Raw genomic sequence first — 17003 nt, 5'->3', positions numbered from 1 at the left:
CAGGAGGTTGTGAAGCTCGCAGGGTTATCACAACAGTATCTTGCATTTATAGCACCCCTGAGGCACCAAAGATCCTTTGCAAATATAACAAAAGGGATCTACAATACAAACTATGGGTAAAATTTTCAAAAGTGCCTAAGTCTCTTAGGAGCTTAAACTCCATTTTCAAAAGTGACAGGCACTTAAGCTCAGGTTCTCAAAGGTATTTAGATGCTTAACGTGCAATGGGAGTTAGACACCTAAGTACCTTTGAGGATCCAGACCTTAGGAACCATGGAACTTTGACTGATTTTAAAAATGTTACCCAGTGTCTATACAATAGGCAGAGCTGGCAGCTATGTAATTAATTAAGGTTGCCTAACACTTGCCATTAATCACCCACTACTAAAATGCAGTCGTCACCTCTGGAGAGGAACACAGCTGCTATTTAACAGCACACAGCATCACTATTTAATACACCGGTTAAATGAATTCAATTAAGAACCAGCCATAGCTACCATAACAACCTGCTACTTTTAGGTTTACGCCAATTGATAGAAGCTTGATGTTTTGGAGCAGAAGGTCCCAGGGCTGATCCTGGATATTGACAACAGTTTCTGTATTAGAGCTGGTTGGAGAAACTTTGATGGAGCCCTGTTCTGTTAGAATATGTAGTTCTGTCAGAATCAAAGAGCTTCGTAAAACTGTTCCATTCTATATGCATCCGAAGAAGTGGGCTGTAGTCCACGAAAGCTTATGCTCTAATAAATTTGTTAGTCTCTAAGGTGCCACAAGTACTCCTGTTCTTCTTTTTGCGGATACAGACTAACACGGCTGCTACTCTGAAACTCGTAAAACTGTGTTGATTGTGCCAGAATTTTGTTTCAGAAGAAAAACAAAGTTCCAATACACCTCTACCCCGATATAACGCGACCCGATATAACAGAAATTCGGCTATAACATGGTAAAGCAGTGCTCCACGGGGGTGGAGCTGCGCACTCCGGTGGATCAAAGCAATTTCAATATAACGCGGTTTCAACTATAACGTGGTAAGATTTTTTTGGCTCCAGAGAACAGCGTTATATTGAGGAAGAGGTGTATTTACAGTCTCAGCCATTTTTGGCTTTTTTTTTTTTTTAGGGCTGTTGATTAATCGCAGTTAACTCACGCGATTAACTCAAAAAAATTAATCGCACTTAAAAAAATTAATCACAATTAATCGCAATTTTAATCACACTGTTAAACAAACAATAGAATCCCAATTGAAATTTATTAAATATTTTTGGATGTTTTTCTACATTTTCAAATATATTGATTTCAACTACAACACAGAATACAAAGTGTACTGTGCTCACTCTATATTACTTTTGAATACAAATATTTGCACTGTAAAAACAACAAACAAAAGAAATAGTATTTTTCAATTCACCTCATACAAGTTCTGTAGAGCACTCTCTTCGTTGTGAGAGTGCAAATTACAAATGTAGGGGTTTTTTTGTTACATAACTGCACTCAATAACAAAACAATGTAAAACTTTAGAGCCTACAAGTCCACTAAGTCCTACTTCTTGTTTCTTTTAGCGATTGGCAGAACAAGTTTGTTTACATTTACAGGAGATAATGCTGCCCACTTCTTGTTTACAATGTCACCTGAAAGTGAGAACAGGCATTCGCATGGCATTTTTGTAGCTGGCATTGCAAGGTATTTACGTACCAGATGTGCTAAACATTCATATGCCCCTTCATGATTTGACCACCATTCCAGAGGAATGGTGGTCAAATCCATGCGAATGATGCTTGTTTAAAAAAATGTGTTTATTAAATTTGCTGAACAAGAAGTAGGACTGAGTGGACTTGTAGGCTCTAAAGTTTTACATTGTTTTGTTTTTGAATGCAATTATTTTTTGTACATAATTCTATATTTGTAAATTCAACTTTCATGATAAAGAGATTGCACTACGGCATTTGTATTAGGTGAATTGAAAAAATATTATTTCTTTATTTTTATTACAAATAATTGCGCTGTAAAAAACAAAATATAAAGTAAGTGCTGTACACTTTGTATTCTGTGTTGTAACTGAAATCAATATATTTGAAAATATAGAAAACATCCAAAAATATTTAAATAAAAGGTATTCTATTGTTGTCTAACAGCACGATTAGTTTTTTTAAATCGCTTGACAGCCCTACCTCTTCTTTAATACACATAACTTTATGAATTATACCCAAGAATCAGTGTGAAGCAATGGAAACAGCTACAAGAATGACAGAGTTCTTTTTGTTTTGAATACCACCAGGTTCAATCATCATTAGGAATCACGGTTTGTTACCATCCAATTTTTAAGTTCTCAGCCATTTTCAGCCTTTTTTTTTTTTCTAAATAAACATGACTTTACAAATTACACCCATGCAGCAGCATGGACTTTCAGCTACTAATATATTATAATACAAAATAAAGTCAAAATCAAAATGAAATGTTTCAAATGACTTAAATATACATATTTTCCTTCATGGTGAAATTTGAAATTTTCAGGTTTCACTCCTATTCAGGATGAATGTCTAATTGGCAGCCGGTTTCAAGCAGAGTGCCCCAAGAGATTAGGGGTCTGGAGCACATGACTAATGAGGAGAGGCGGAGGGAACTGGGATTTTTTAGTCTGCAGAAGAGAAGAATGAGGGGGGATTTGATAGCTGCTTTCAACTACCTGAAAGGGGGTTCCAAAGAGGATGGATCTAGACTGTTCTCAGTGGTGGCAGATGACAGAACAAGTAGTAATGGTCTCAAGTTGCAGTGGGGGAGGTTTAGGTTGGATATTAGGAAAAACTTTTTCACTTGGAGGGTGGTGAAGCACTGGAATGGGTTACCTAGGGAGGTGGTGGAATCTCCTTCCTTAGAGGTTTTTAAGGTCAGGCTTGACAAAGCCCTGGCTGGGATGATTTAGTTGGGATTAGGTCCTGCTTTGAGCAGGGGGTTAGATTAGATGGCCTCCTGAGGTCCTTTCCAACCCTGATATTCTATGATTCTAAACCAGATTTCAAAATCCACCGTGAAACACAACTCCCATCCTCCCTACAGCTCTATTCTGTATGCATGAGGCCATAGCTCATTACAGCTGTGCAGCAGTTTCAGAGCTGGTCTATACATGAAAGCGTGAATATAAGAAGAATAGCTTATATTCCAGAAAAACTCCATGTGTGGACAAAACCTAAGATAGGAACGGAATGACACAAACAACATGATTTTAGTAGCTGGGATTGTAATCTCTTTGGGGCAGGTACCTTTTATTTTTTTTGTATCAGATGTGGTGCAGCACCTAGCGCATTAGGGCTCTAGTAACTGATTGAGGCCTTAAGATATTACTGTGGTGTTTTGGGAATCACCCATACCAGTGAGGGGTTCTGTCACTGCCTGCTCTGTAACCTCGGGTGCCTTAGTGCTATGTTCCTATGGCTCAGAGCCCTGACACCAGCAGCCAGCCGAAAAGCATAGAGGTCTCACCCCGGCTGCTACCAGTCTAGTCCCTCCTTGCAGGGTGACCTCCACAACCCTTCTAATTCTGAGTCTCCCCAAATCCATTTACTTTGAGTTCTTAACTACTAGCCATTCAGACCTTTCCCCTCTGGTTCATACCCCCCGAAGGAGTGAAACCTGCCCCCAGTTATCAGTTCACTTTGGCACACACGCGCCACACAGTTTGCACAACAGACCTGCTTGGGGTAAAAATAAACCAAAAGTTTTTTAATAGAAAAATCAGACTCAATGTTGAAACAGTAAGGAAAAGCAAACACGAACCAGCTACGCAGAAAATAAACATAAGGATGCAACCTCAGGCTTCACACGTCTCTATTAGCTAAATTCCCCTTTCTAATACAAGTTACTTACTGCCTCTGAACTGTTTCCTAGCTTGCCCTCTGTTGGGGGGGCAGATCTAGTGTTTCATGGAAAACACCACGCTTAGATGCTGCTCTAAGCCAACGTGTGAGAGCCCTCCTGTCGACTGAAGAACTCCAGCCCCCGCGAGCAGTGACAGCTGTGTCAGTTGCAGAAGCTCTACCGCTGACATAGCGCTGTTCACACTGACGCTTAGGTCGATGTAACTTACAGTCGCTCGGGGGGTGGCTTATTCACACCCCCGAGTGACATGACTTACACCCACCTAAGCGGTGGTGTGTACATAGCTTTAGCTTTACAAATCTGGGGTTTTCTTTCCGTTTCAATGTTTTCCCATTAAGTCTACTGGTCCACCGTTGTCTTTTTCCTGGCTGGGCAATGGATGGGTACTTACATTTAGTTTCATATAAACAACTGACTTGGGTGGAGTCCCTCCTGGTTGTGAGGTGTATTTGAAATTGTAGTACTGGTCATGAGCATACTATTCTAGACACATAAATACAAAGCTTCGTGACCACAATCTGTGTCTATATCTTATAAAGACCATCAAGTTCAGAACGTTACAAGCTTTCCCAAAAGACCTTATTCGACATATTTTAACACACAGGAACACTGCATACAACCAGCTGGTTCAATTTGTTACTCTTTGGGGTTCAGACCCCCTGTTCTCCCCTGGGAGGGGTCTCAAACCTGATTGTCACAATTACCGTAACACATAAGATCAATACTGACCCTCAGTGGAATGTGGCCTCAGTTTTGTATCTGAGCGATAGCATCTGCAGTCACATGGCGTCCCTTAACACCACAACAGGGCACTGGTTCAGCACCAATTCAGAGGGCAGAGCACCAGCTACCGAACCAGGATCACTTCCTGCAGCACCTCCAGTTCTCTTCAAGGTCTCCCATCCAAATACCAAGCCTGCCTACCCTTGCTTCACTTAGGAAATCAGATCACACTCCACAACACAAGGTGGTATGGCTAACACAGCGTGGCGTCGGGGTACACACAGAGACATATGTAGTGGCAACTGAGGCATGTGCTTTATTGATGATCACCAAGAAGTGATAAAGTCTGGGTGTGGTGAAACCTACAGGAATACTTAGATCGTAAATTCTTTGGGAGCAGACCATCTTCTTCTGTGTTTGTACAGTGCCTGGCACAATGGGGTCCTATTCATGACTTGGGCTCCTAACACGCATAATGATGATGAGTGATGTTTAAAAATCCTTAAAGTGCCATTTAGTGCAACAATCTCCTGCCACAACAGGGCACAATACCCAAGCAGGACTACAATGGGGGCACTGCATTGATTAATAATCCTATCTCAACCTTGAAACTGTATACCAGCACCCTCAGCAGGCAATCATAGGGTTGGGAATTTCAGCAAGCACCAGAGAGCTGCTGTGCTTGCTTATGGTTTAATTTAAAGGGGGTTTCCAGCCCTGGGCCAAGTTTTTAAACCCAAATTTATCCTATCTTTAAAAAAAAAATTGCTAGACCTTTGAGGTAGACCCTCTGGATCCTGAACGACACACACATCCCCACCCAATGTTATCACTACTAAAAGATTTCATAGAAGCCCATTTTTGTGGGGTTCATTAAAAAAAACCTAATGTTTTGTGCTCCCCCTAGCGGGTCTAAACAACGATGCCAATTCCCGCAGAGCTCAGGGCAGACCAAACATGAAGCCAATGCAAAAAAAAAAAAGGCACAGCATTACAAGCCGGAGTTGTTGTTAAAACAAAACAAAATAAACCTACTGCATCCAGTCTAATTAGAATCAAAACCCACCAGGGGGCAGAGGCTGGGCCGGGGGAGGAGAATGCCAGAGGAAAGAGCTCAAATTGGCGAGGAACAAAAAGATGTTTTATCTCTGCCTGCCGCGTGGGTTTCGCAACCAATGCCAAGCAGGAAACAATATTGTTGGGTTTTTTTCCCCCTAAACGTATGTGACAGCGTCCCTTTCAATAGAGGACGTTAATGGTCTGTATGAGGACTTGCACAAATCAAATGAGAGCAAAACCTATGCTCGGTAGCAGAGTTTGCAAGCTGCAGGGCAGGCTGTCCTAAGGGTAGAAATGCAGTCGGTGACAGAAACAGCCCTAAAAAGGGTAAGTAATCATAGCATTGCGCTGACTCCAAGTCACAAGCAGCGTCAGGGAATTGGGTGTGGGGCAGCGGGGGAGGGAGAGGAGGGGAGAAGATTCTTCAAATTAGTTCATGCTGAAAATCACTCGTTCTAACAAGGTGAGACGTTTCTTTTCGCCTTTTAATTAAAAGTTATCTTATAAATCAAAACCTCTTGCTCCTGCGCTTCAGGTGTCGGCTGAGAGAAACTCCTTTTCAATAGCCTAGGGTCCACTTACACAACCTGCTGTCTCCAGCTCAAACCCAGGTAACACGTCCAATTACCTGAGCTTTGCTTCCTGTGGTTTTTACAAGATCTTGACTCCGTACATGCATTAGTAGCTCTGCTCTTACATACATTTGCATTTACCGAATGCTCTCTGATTAATCCACCAGCACACTTCTGGATGGGTCTCCCACCATTGGAACAACACATTCATATTCCTCTGAGTACCTTCACGCCCTCTGTGCGATTCTGAAGGGGATGTGATGTTACTAGCACCCACTCCCTTTGTAATGTGCATAAGAGAGGTTTCCAGCTGAGAAAGCACCTCCTACCATCTTCTGGATGAGCCAAGCAGGGGACGTGTAAGGACAATTCTTAAATCCAGGGGGCTGGGTTTGAGTCTCGCACTGGCACAAGCAAGTCCAACCTAGGCATGCCACCTCTCCCCATGTTTCCAGGATCCTCCCAGTAATGACGGGTGGTCCCACTCCTGGCACGCATGGGTTGTGGGATGGCAAATGGCCCTGAAAGAATTTTGATGGCCCACAAAACGTGCCAACGTTTAACCACTTGCCATTTCACAGAATATCAGAAATGTTATGCTGAAAGGTGCCAACGGCTGGCAGCAAGTGAGTCTTAGGGCTTGTCTACACTGGCACTTTACAGCGCGGCAACTTTCTTGCTCGGGGGGTGTGTGAAAAAACACCCCCCTGAGCGCAGCAAGTTTCAGTGCTGTAAAGCACCAGTGTAGACAGTGCCCCAGTGCTGGGAGCTGCACCCCTCGTGGAGGTGGTTTTTAGTTCTCCCAGCGCTGCACCGCGGCCACACAAGGCACGTTGCCAATGTAGACTAGCCCTTAGGGTATGTCTACGCTTGCAGAGTTTTTGCACTGTAAGTTTCACCGGTGATAGGGAACCAGTGAAAGAAAAGTGCTGGTTTGTATACTCAATTCCTCAGGTGTCAGAGAGTGTTTACATTAGCAGCACTTCCATCGTGGATGAGAGCAGCTCTCTCCAGTTTGACGATGGGTCTTGTGAAAAGGGGGGGGGGAGATCGCGGGGCATCCTGGGTCCCTGCACAGCCTCCTCTCCCCAAACACTGATCAGCTCCCGTAGCTCAGCATTGCTCCAAACAGGGGATCCTTTGCTCCGCGGAGCAGGCATTGTCACCTGGCCAGATAAGTGAGCAGTTGCCAAGAAAACAGGAAGGGGAATTTCAAAGTTCCTGGGGCTTTACAGGGGGAGGGGTGGATGGATGGCAGGAGAGAGATCACTTGATCATTACCTGTTAGGTTCACTCCCTCTGGGATGCCTGGCATTGGTCAATGTCAGTAGACAGGATACTGGGCTGGATGGACCTTTGGTCTGACCAAGTCTGGCCGTTCTTATGTTCTTCTTATGTTCTTATGTTTACCTGGCAGCAGAGCTGCTGGCTAGAGTGGTTGCCTAGGCACTGTGGGATATCCTCAGGAGGCTAAAAGCTGTGTAAACAGGAAGAACGCGTCTTCACTTGCACATCACCGCAAAAGCATCACCGGTAAGAGCTGTACGCCTCTCGTGGAGATGGTTTTCTTTTTGCGGTGAAACTTCTGAGTTCCACTGCAAAAAGTCATTGGCAAGTGTAGATGCTCCCATGGTTTGTGCGCAAAAAAGGGACTTTTTCCACTTTAAATGGCAAGTGTAGACATGCCCTTAGATCCAAAGACAAACCTAGGCCTCATTAAAGCCAACAAGCGTGTCCTGTACCCTCCTTTAGGTTTAGCAGAAGGAGCAGTCAAGCCCCTTTACCTAGTAAAAATAGCTGCAGACAAGGGGAGGGGGAAGGGAAGCGCTGCAGGTACTAGGCTGCATGGCAGGTCAAAGTGAAGCTGTGTGACTTGAGGGGTTTCCCAGGTTGCAAATGCAGGGGAGAGGCTATGTGTGTTGGAGGCAGAAAGCCCGGAGAAACAGTTCTGAGTATCATCACCCTGAGAGAAAGCAGAAACAGAGCTTCTTGGGCACACACCTCACTGGAGTGGCAGACAGGGGGATTTTGGAGTAAGGAAATGGTTGGCTGCTCTTATTTGTTCCTTCTGTGTGTTCCTACCTACTTCAACAACCACCACCAAAAAAACCACCAAGAATATACCTGACTCAGATCACTGATTTCTCATCCGAGCTGAAACAACCCTGCAAGGACCCAGACTTTGGCCAAAGCAATAATGTGCATTCCTATGGGGCCCGCCCTGCAAGGATCTCAGACATCCATGGCTTAAGCCTCACCCCAGCCCCAGGAGTAGGGAAATATTACCCTCCACGTTTTGGCAAGGACGAAATTAAGGCACAGCGAAGGGAGGAATCTTGCCCAAGATCACAAATCTGTGTTACAGCCAGCCAACCTCCAGCAGGGGAAGGGTGGATTGACTCCACACCCTATGAGAGAAGCAGTGACCTGCTGGGTTTTGCCAAGCAAGAATTCACCGCTTATTCATTGCTCGTTGCTAATGATGCTCAAAAAGAAACGATCCAAGGCTAACATATTCAAACACAGGGCACCTAAAACAGAACACATTGGCCTACAGTTAATAGCCTCAGTATCCCTGTACGTGCACCACCACCCTCTGCTGAATGGAATCAGAACTATTCAGCTCTGTGTCTTAGCCCCTATACTGTTAAAAGCTATTGGAGAGTCTCCTGTAGTTCAAGTGGCAGGGGCTGGGGCATTTGGAGAGGAACTGATTCTACGTAGAATGTTCCCCAAAGGTTTTCACAAGGCATCAACAGCTCATTTAAAGGAAGAATATCACAGAGTGAAGGGGAATTGTTCATGGTTCAAACACAGCGCAGCTGGTGAAAAGAGCAGATCACAATATTTTGAATTTTTGATGACATTGCAAATTTTGGGGAAAAACAAAAAAAAAATATCTCCCCTCACCCCCCAGCTCTCCTGTTCTGTGATCAGGTATTTAGATCACAAAACCACCACCACAAATGACACTGAATGGGATTACCCTCTTGCTGAGAGTCTCAGCAAAGAAGTCAGAGAGGGATGAATGAGTTATGGAAACAAGCTACCTTCTGGCAACACACAAATACTCCAGAGGTGACTCCTCCAATGGAGGCATGTGGCAGACAAAGATTGCGGGGGGCTTTTTATTGCTTCCCCCTCTCCCCAAGGGAGAGAACTTACGCAGCCAGATCCTGCTCTCGGACGAGTTTTGTTCACTTGGATGGCGGGAGTGACTCCAGATTTACATCGGTGTCATTTCAGTTCTTGAATCAGGCGCTTGGTCTCCAAAGCTGTCAGTCTGAACACCAGCAATCAGCTCGCTCCCATGAATGGGCTGCCACGCTTTGACAACCACACCCAACTACAGCCTGGACCAGAGATCAGCAGCCAGATCAAAGAGAGGAAAAACTCAGGGCAGGAGTGGCAGTGACATAGGAAACAGCTACCCCAGGCAAATGGGGGTGATGGTGGGCGGGGGGGGAATAATGTGGCTCATGGTGAAAGAGAGATGGATGTGCAGTGCCTTATCGGGGACTCGCTGTTATTCCAACTAGCTTCCTGATAACGTAAGAAGCTTAATCAACTATGCAAATGACGGCCTATCTGGAGACAGGGGGAAATAGAAAAATAAACCCAGAGATTGTGCATTAAACTAGCCCATGAAATAAGGAGGGGGGAGAAAAGAGGTTCCTTCTTTTGATAAAATTCTTTCAAAAGATTAAATTAAAGCAGAATTAATTAGGAGAATGGCACTTAACCCAACTCCCCGTAAGAGAGGTCAGCAGGCAAGAGGCAATCAAGTGAAAGACAGACGCAAGCGGCGCTAAAAGAGCTAGCCAGCCAGGGAGAAACCAAATAAAACAAGAGTTCACCATTTTTGGCTGGGCCGTCTAGTTGGGCGCTAGATGGAGGATTGGACAGCTAAAGAGCCCCACTTTGTCATCCCTGGGAAGCTGGAGGGGCAGAGGAAGAAATAAGCTGATTACTTATTATCCCGTCAAGTAATAAATGAGAGGAGAAGGAATGTTGGGTGGGAGAAGACGGCAATGCAGAGACCATTGGTGCCTCGGTTCTTCTTTGGTCCCACTGCCCCATGGTATCCTGCGGTTTAACAGTAGGAGGGCAGTGCATGGTTATCCACAGTAGGCGACTCACACACCACAAGGAGCAGCCTATCCAGCCCAAAATCCTACATACCCCACGGCACCCGCGGTGTAGCACGTGCTGCAGCACAAAGAACCTCACCTGCCCAAAGGAACCTGAAGCATTGCTGCAAATCATGGCATCCTTCAGTGCATGGCCCACAGAGGTCTGTAGGGTGCAGCACCCCCCGTGGCCAGCAAAAGAGCCCACCGCAGGGCATGGCCAACTGTCCTCTCCAACCTGAGAAGAGCCCTCACGGCATAGAGTTCCGGCTGCCTCCAAAGCAGCACCCTACATGTCATGGCATCCTGCCCCGCCTTACCAGGAAGAGCCTGCCCCATGGGTTAGCCTTGTGACAACTTTGGCTGCTTTGGAGTTAAGTCAGTTGAGTTCAGACTGCAGTTTGCCATGGGAAAGCCCTTGGTGCACTATCACATGGCCCCGGCTTCTCTCACAGCCAGCGGTCTCTGATTCTGATGGTTCTGTTGGGCTGCTGGGTTTTTAAGTGAAAAGGCATGGTGCAGCACTGCCAACACAAAACACTTGGGAGCAGCAGCAACCAATTGCCCCTAGACTTTGAAGTACAGATTGGATCTAGGGGAGTTATATTGTCATTTGCAAGTCTCATTGCATGGCTCCAAGACCCCATCTCCCATGACACGCAAAGGCACTTCTGAATCAGAGCCTTGGGGGGAGGGGGGGGGGGAAGAGAACAGCAGCACGTAACGCACACAAGAGAGAGAAAACAAGTCAAGGAAGTGCTCAGCAAATACAACCTCTCAGCACCTTGATGGCTGGATGGTTTAATAGCTAGGGGGGCTTCAAGGGAGCCAGGTGATGCTCTGTGCCAGAACGAGCAAATAGCTTCTTTCAAATCCGGTTCTTGCTGTGTAAATCCTTCACAGTGGATGGAAAGGAGTTTTTCTGCTGTACTAGGCACCGTGAGGAACTTTGAGAGCTTTGTAGTATGTTGCACACACAGGCTGCAGCTGGAAGGAACTGGGGTCTAAGCAGCGCAGTGATGTAAATGATGGTGTTGTGTTACACGCTGGGTGGGAGTGGTAACTTGCACTGACTGGGCACTCAGCAGATGTCCAAAACAAGTGTCACATGTTCTAGTTTGGCACCAAGCATCAGCCCCTTGGTTTGTAGATTAGATTCCAAAATGGCAAGGAACTGATTCCACAACAACCATGGAATTGCAGGATATATCGGGCACCGACCAGGGGGGAAAACCCTCTTCCCATGCAACCCCATCTCCACCTCAGAGGAGATTAAGGATAGTAAAGAAATGGTCCTGACCTCAGAGGCTGAAACAGAAAGAGGAAGTGGAACTGGATGCCACAAGGGTCTGGTAATGGGACACACAAGCCTATCTATCTAGGTCCTTATATTGCACCCATCACCCTGGTATCCAAGTGCCTCTCACCTTTAGATCATGCTGGAGTACACCCCATGATGGTAGCAACCAAATGTCATTACCATCTGTGGCTTTTAAGAGGCTTACATGGACCAAATTAGTGGGTCTCACTCCAGTTCCCAGTAAGCAGTCGCCCACGTAAACCCCACCACTGCACTAATTGGGCTCTTTTGTTTGCAGATTCAGCACAGGTGTCAAGGACTGGATGGCCACAGAGACTGAACCACTCTTCTGAAGCATATGGGCCATGGAGATGGAACTACATTAATCTAGAGAACCATAAACTCTTACAGGGCTACACATCTTTCATAATATGGCTCTACATGTTTGGAGGATAAAGAGAACTTTCAGAGATATCAATAAATATAATAGAGAGGGATGTATCTTCCAACTCCATCACCAGAAGGTAGAATAATTCTCAGACTCCAGCTGAGGTCAGAAGCTGGGAGGAGATGACCTCTCAGCAGATGTGGGAGACGTCACACTGTTATTTTGCATTACAGTCAAGTCCAGTCACCAAATATTTAAAAAAAAAATAACTTTCACAAATCATACTCCCTCAAAGCAGAAGGAAGGAGAAAAGTTGGTTTCTCTGCTGACACCTTGCATGGAGACGTCAGCAACCAAGTGTCCTCCAGGGAACATCAAAATCAGCTCATCATCAGCTGCATATTCAGAAACCCAATCGCATGGATAAATAGTAAAGGTTCATTGTGTTTACCTGCAATTAATGGGAACTCACCATCTCCACATGACAAACCTGGGGCTCCTTTATTTGCTCCGTTTCTTTGGACACAGATGGAATAAGGGGTGAAAAGAAAAAAAAATTCTCCCTCCTTACACAAGTGCTTTAGTATTCTGCAGCCGTGCTGCCCAATTACACAAACCCACGCACAGCCACCATTACCACACTCGCTCCTCTGCTGTTTTCCCGTCTCCAAGAGCTATTTATCCTGGTAAAATGTTGTTGAATAAATAAATCTATTCCTCCCCCTACACAGCTACGGCGCCTGGTTGCAGCACAGCCCTGTTGAGAGAGTTGGGTGGAAATCACTCCCTGCAGGGTTGAACTGATGCAGTCCTCTCTCTAGGCCAAACCTCAACGCCACACACACGTAGAACCTCCACTCTGCTTTGCATGGTCATCTGTCCTTCCCTAACACTAGGGCTAGTTGATTTGCAACTTGGACACAGCTTCCTTGCAGTCTATAGATTGATCTATCCACAATTCTAGGGCCCACACAGAGTTTTAGTGACCACAGGTGATCAGGACTTAGATTATATGTCTTTGGAAGAGATATAAAACCAATGTAAGGAATTTATAAGGCCACCAGTACCATATATTTAAGCACCTCACAATCTTTAATGTATTCATCCTTATACAGGGCCGGCTCCAGGCACCAGCAAAACAAGCAGGTGTTTAGGGTGGCACATTTCTAGGGGCGGCATTCTGGCGCCGGCCATCATAGGCGCCGAATCCGGGGAATGGGGAAAAAGTGTCCCCACCGCCCCAGCTCGCCGCCCCAGCTCGCCTCCGCTCCACCTCCGCCTGCTCCCCTTAGCGCGTCGCCGCCTCTCCGCTTCTCCCCCCTCCCTCCCAGGCTTGCCAGGCAGAGCAGGCAGAGCGGAGGCGAGCTAGGACGGGAGGTCGCGGGGGCTGCCCGCAGGAAGCAATGGGAGGGGAGGGAGGCAGGGCTGGGGATTTGGGGAAGGAGTGGAGTTGGGGTGGGGCCAGGGACCATGAAAATAAAGGGGGGGTCGGCCAAAATTCTTTTTGCTTGGGGCGGCAAAAATCCTAGAGCCGGCCCTGTCCTTACAGCACTCTGTGCAAGGTAAGTATTATCCCCATTTTACAGATGGGAAACTGAAGCCCAGAGAGGCGAAGTGATTTCCCCAAGGTCACACAAAGTCTGTGGCAGAGCAGGGAATTGAATCTGGGTCTCCCAAGTCTCTAACCACTGAACCAACCTTCCACTCAGCTCATAAATGACACCAGCCTTCACCAAACCTTTCAATTAACATTTCCAGTTTCTAACATGTGCTTGTGCCATGGGGGATTTTCCCTCTAGACCACTTTGCTTTTTGTCCTTTTTATCTCTTCGTTCTGTTTCATTCACTCTTTTTCCACTCCATCTGTAGCTTGGTTTTCCCTTTTCTTTCTTCTTTGTTGTCTTGGTTACATGGCCAGACTCTCGATACGCGGCTAGTTTTCATTCTAATGATGTGTTCTTGTAAAGCACAATATTTTACTTCAATTGTCTGTCACTGGAAAATTCCTTTGACAGATATAACATTTGTATATCAACCAACTGATATTGCTTTATGACTGGGTAGTTTGCAGGGCTTCCACAAATGGTGCATCTTGAGAACCTGAGATACGATCTGTATCATTTATATAGAAACAAACACAAATACACACAAAAACCAGTACATTCTTAACTGCGGAGAAACAGGGTTTCTCCAAAATGGTCTGCTAATTACTTGCAGCAAACCTTTCAGTATCAAGTAGTAAATAGATTCTGTACCTTTAAGGCAAACAAGTGTATTATAACTCCATCCCTTATGCAATATTGCTCACGCAATCTCATTGACCCAGAAATGGATCACCAGGTATGGCCCCGCCGGTTACATTACACCAGTTGTCTGGAGGGTGGGGGGAGCAGTAAAATACCATTGTTGCTAGGATCCATTGGGAGACAGGCACTGGGAGACCCTTGGCCTTGGTCCATAGGTTCATCTGAGCCTACACAGGTTATTTCAGAGACTGATTTGCCCATAGGAGGTATTTCTCTAACCCCAAATCAAACTCTATGCTAATTGGATGGGTTAGCAGCAGCATCGATGGGGAGAGCTGGAACCAGCTCTCTCGGCCACTCCTCTTCCCCTGCTATTGAACAAGACTTCCAGGGTGACGAGACCAAACCAACTGTGAAGCCCCAAAAAGCAGGCACCAGTTAGTCCCAGGTGAAAATCCGAGGCTCTTGAGAAGACCTAGTAGCAAGGCCACGCGCCTGCAATGCGAGGGAGCGATGTCTGAGCGTCGGACCGGCCCTTTAAATTTCCCAGGCTGCGTGGGATTTGGAAGGGGAGGGAAGCTGGTGTTCCAAGCTCAGAGCCGTTGCTCACTGGCCATCCTTCTAGGCTGACCAGGAGTCACAGGAGCAGCGTTGCTGGGAGTCGCCTCCTGTTCTCCTAGCAAGAGGGATGATGGAATGAGAGAGATTTCTGCAGGGAATGGGTACGCCAGATTTGCTGGCCCAAAACAAATAAAAAGCATTTCCTGGGAGAATGCAGCTTTCCGCACATTGCATGGGGAAAGCTGCCTCTCACAAAGACACTTGGTTGGCTGACTGCTGACCCCAGCCCCGTGCTCCCGCACTGCTCTCACGTCCATTCCCTGCGAGCTACAGTCTGCAGAACGTTAGTCACATTTAGTAAACATGGAACACAAGGCAGCTCTCCAAGGTTCCTGTCAGCAGCTCAGCTTCCCTCCTCTGATTCTTTACCCTAAAAGGATGCCCCTGGTCTCTGCCACACACTGTAAAAATAAAAGCCTTCCCAGCCTGTATGCCCGGGTTTTCTATGCTCCCAACAGAAAGATCAGTTCCTAGAGTCTGTAAAATGACCCGCAAAGGAGGGGAAAAAGGAGAGACCTTGTGCCTTATTTTGCATCTTATGAGACATAAAGAAAGTATGAAAGTGTTGGGGGTGCAGCCTATTTTTTTTTTAAACATTTGTAATTCAGATCTCATCTCCCTTATTTTTTTCCTAGGGGACACTATAGGCTGTTGGAGAATTAGCCAGGTTACGATGACATCACGGATAACAGGGAAGTGAAAAGTAATTAAATGGTGGCGGGGAAAATGATTTTTACTCAAATGGTTTACAAACAACTTAGCTGGTTTGGGTTGAGCCCATTTCACTCATGTCTCAACACACAGCAGTAAGAAAAAAAAAACACTCTTATTGACCATTCAGCAGCCCTACCCTCCCCCCCTTTAATTAAGGACTGAAACAGTTCCCAATGAACATATCTTGGTCCTCCAGGGCAGACCTCTATGTGAACAGGGAAGGCTGGACCAGACTTGACATGCCTGATATTTCTAAGATAAAAAGCAAGCAGAAGATACCTGTGACCAAGTGACTTCCCTCACCCTGCTCCATACACAGTCCACACAAGTTGTAACAGGTCACCAGTTAACTCCCCCCACACCTCCCCCCCCACACACGCACACACACACACACCCCCCTCCCCCCCCCCCCCCACACACACACACACACACTCTTGGCGTTTAACTTTTATTAACAAAGGGAATTCAAAATGAAACAACACAAAATCCAGCCCAAGTCTTCTTCCCAAGATTGGCAGCTTCCAAGGCTCCTCCATGGGGACTGCTCAGTACACATCCTAGTTCTCCACTCTCGAGAGCCACTCCCACACCTCTATATTCTGATGTGGTGACGATGCACACCACTTCGCAGCAGGAACATCCTCTGGCTCTGTTATCCAGGCAAACGCTGCCACCCTGTTCCTGCATCATACAGGGCTCTAAAACGGGGCACAGAGCCCATTTTTAGCATTGGAAGGTTACCTTTAATGGCTCTTAGTAGCTTAAGAATAAAACACCTGCCAAAGCCACTGGTAAAAGTCTTTCAGTCTTGGCTTTAGCTTCAGAAGATAAACACTAGTGCCCCATATAATAAAATGACAGCAGCTGTTACAATACAAAGCTATATCTAAGCCATAGACATGTACAGTTCATTTGGAGGGTACCTAGTAACTTTGAGAGGGACTTAAGCCAGATACCATAAAGAGAGCATTTATTTATACGGAGTCGACCATGGTTACCCAGTAAACACAATGCTTATTACCTTTCAAACACAGCTCTTCTTTCATAGAAATCCTTCTCCCTTTGCATAAACACACACTCAGCCTTACCCAGATAAAGCAACCACTAACTTCCATGCTAGGTTTGTGGTAAAAGCACGTCTGGTCACATCACTCTAAAGGAACATCTCCAAAGTATGAGTCATATTTCTTAATAACCCACAACGCCAGTAAGTTCTTCCTCCACAGCGCACACAGATATCCTGTGATTAGCCATTTAATTAGACAGTCTGAGCTGAAAAAGTTTGTACTTGGATCTACGCTACTCCAAAGTCTGAAGGTGGCTAGACCCATGGCCACGCATCTTCTGGAAGGTGCAACGTTAGGAGAAGACTTGTC

General features: G+C 45.9%; 1 protein-coding gene across 1 annotated transcript in view; it reads right to left on the bottom strand.

The window, feature by feature from the left end:
* The window catches only part of PLXNA4 (plexin A4), a gene marked incomplete in the record, with an annotated part of 626278 nt that overhangs the window by 549428 nt on the left and 59847 nt on the right, over positions 1–17003 (bottom strand).

Source organism: Trachemys scripta, chromosome 1 (assembly GCF_013100865.1).
Source record: "Trachemys scripta elegans isolate TJP31775 chromosome 1, CAS_Tse_1.0, whole genome shotgun sequence".
In the NCBI taxonomy this organism is placed as follows: Eukaryota; Metazoa; Chordata; order Testudines; family Emydidae; genus Trachemys; species Trachemys scripta.
The sequence above is the reverse complement of the archived record's forward strand: the minus strand, read 5'-3'. Positions and strand labels throughout refer to the sequence as shown.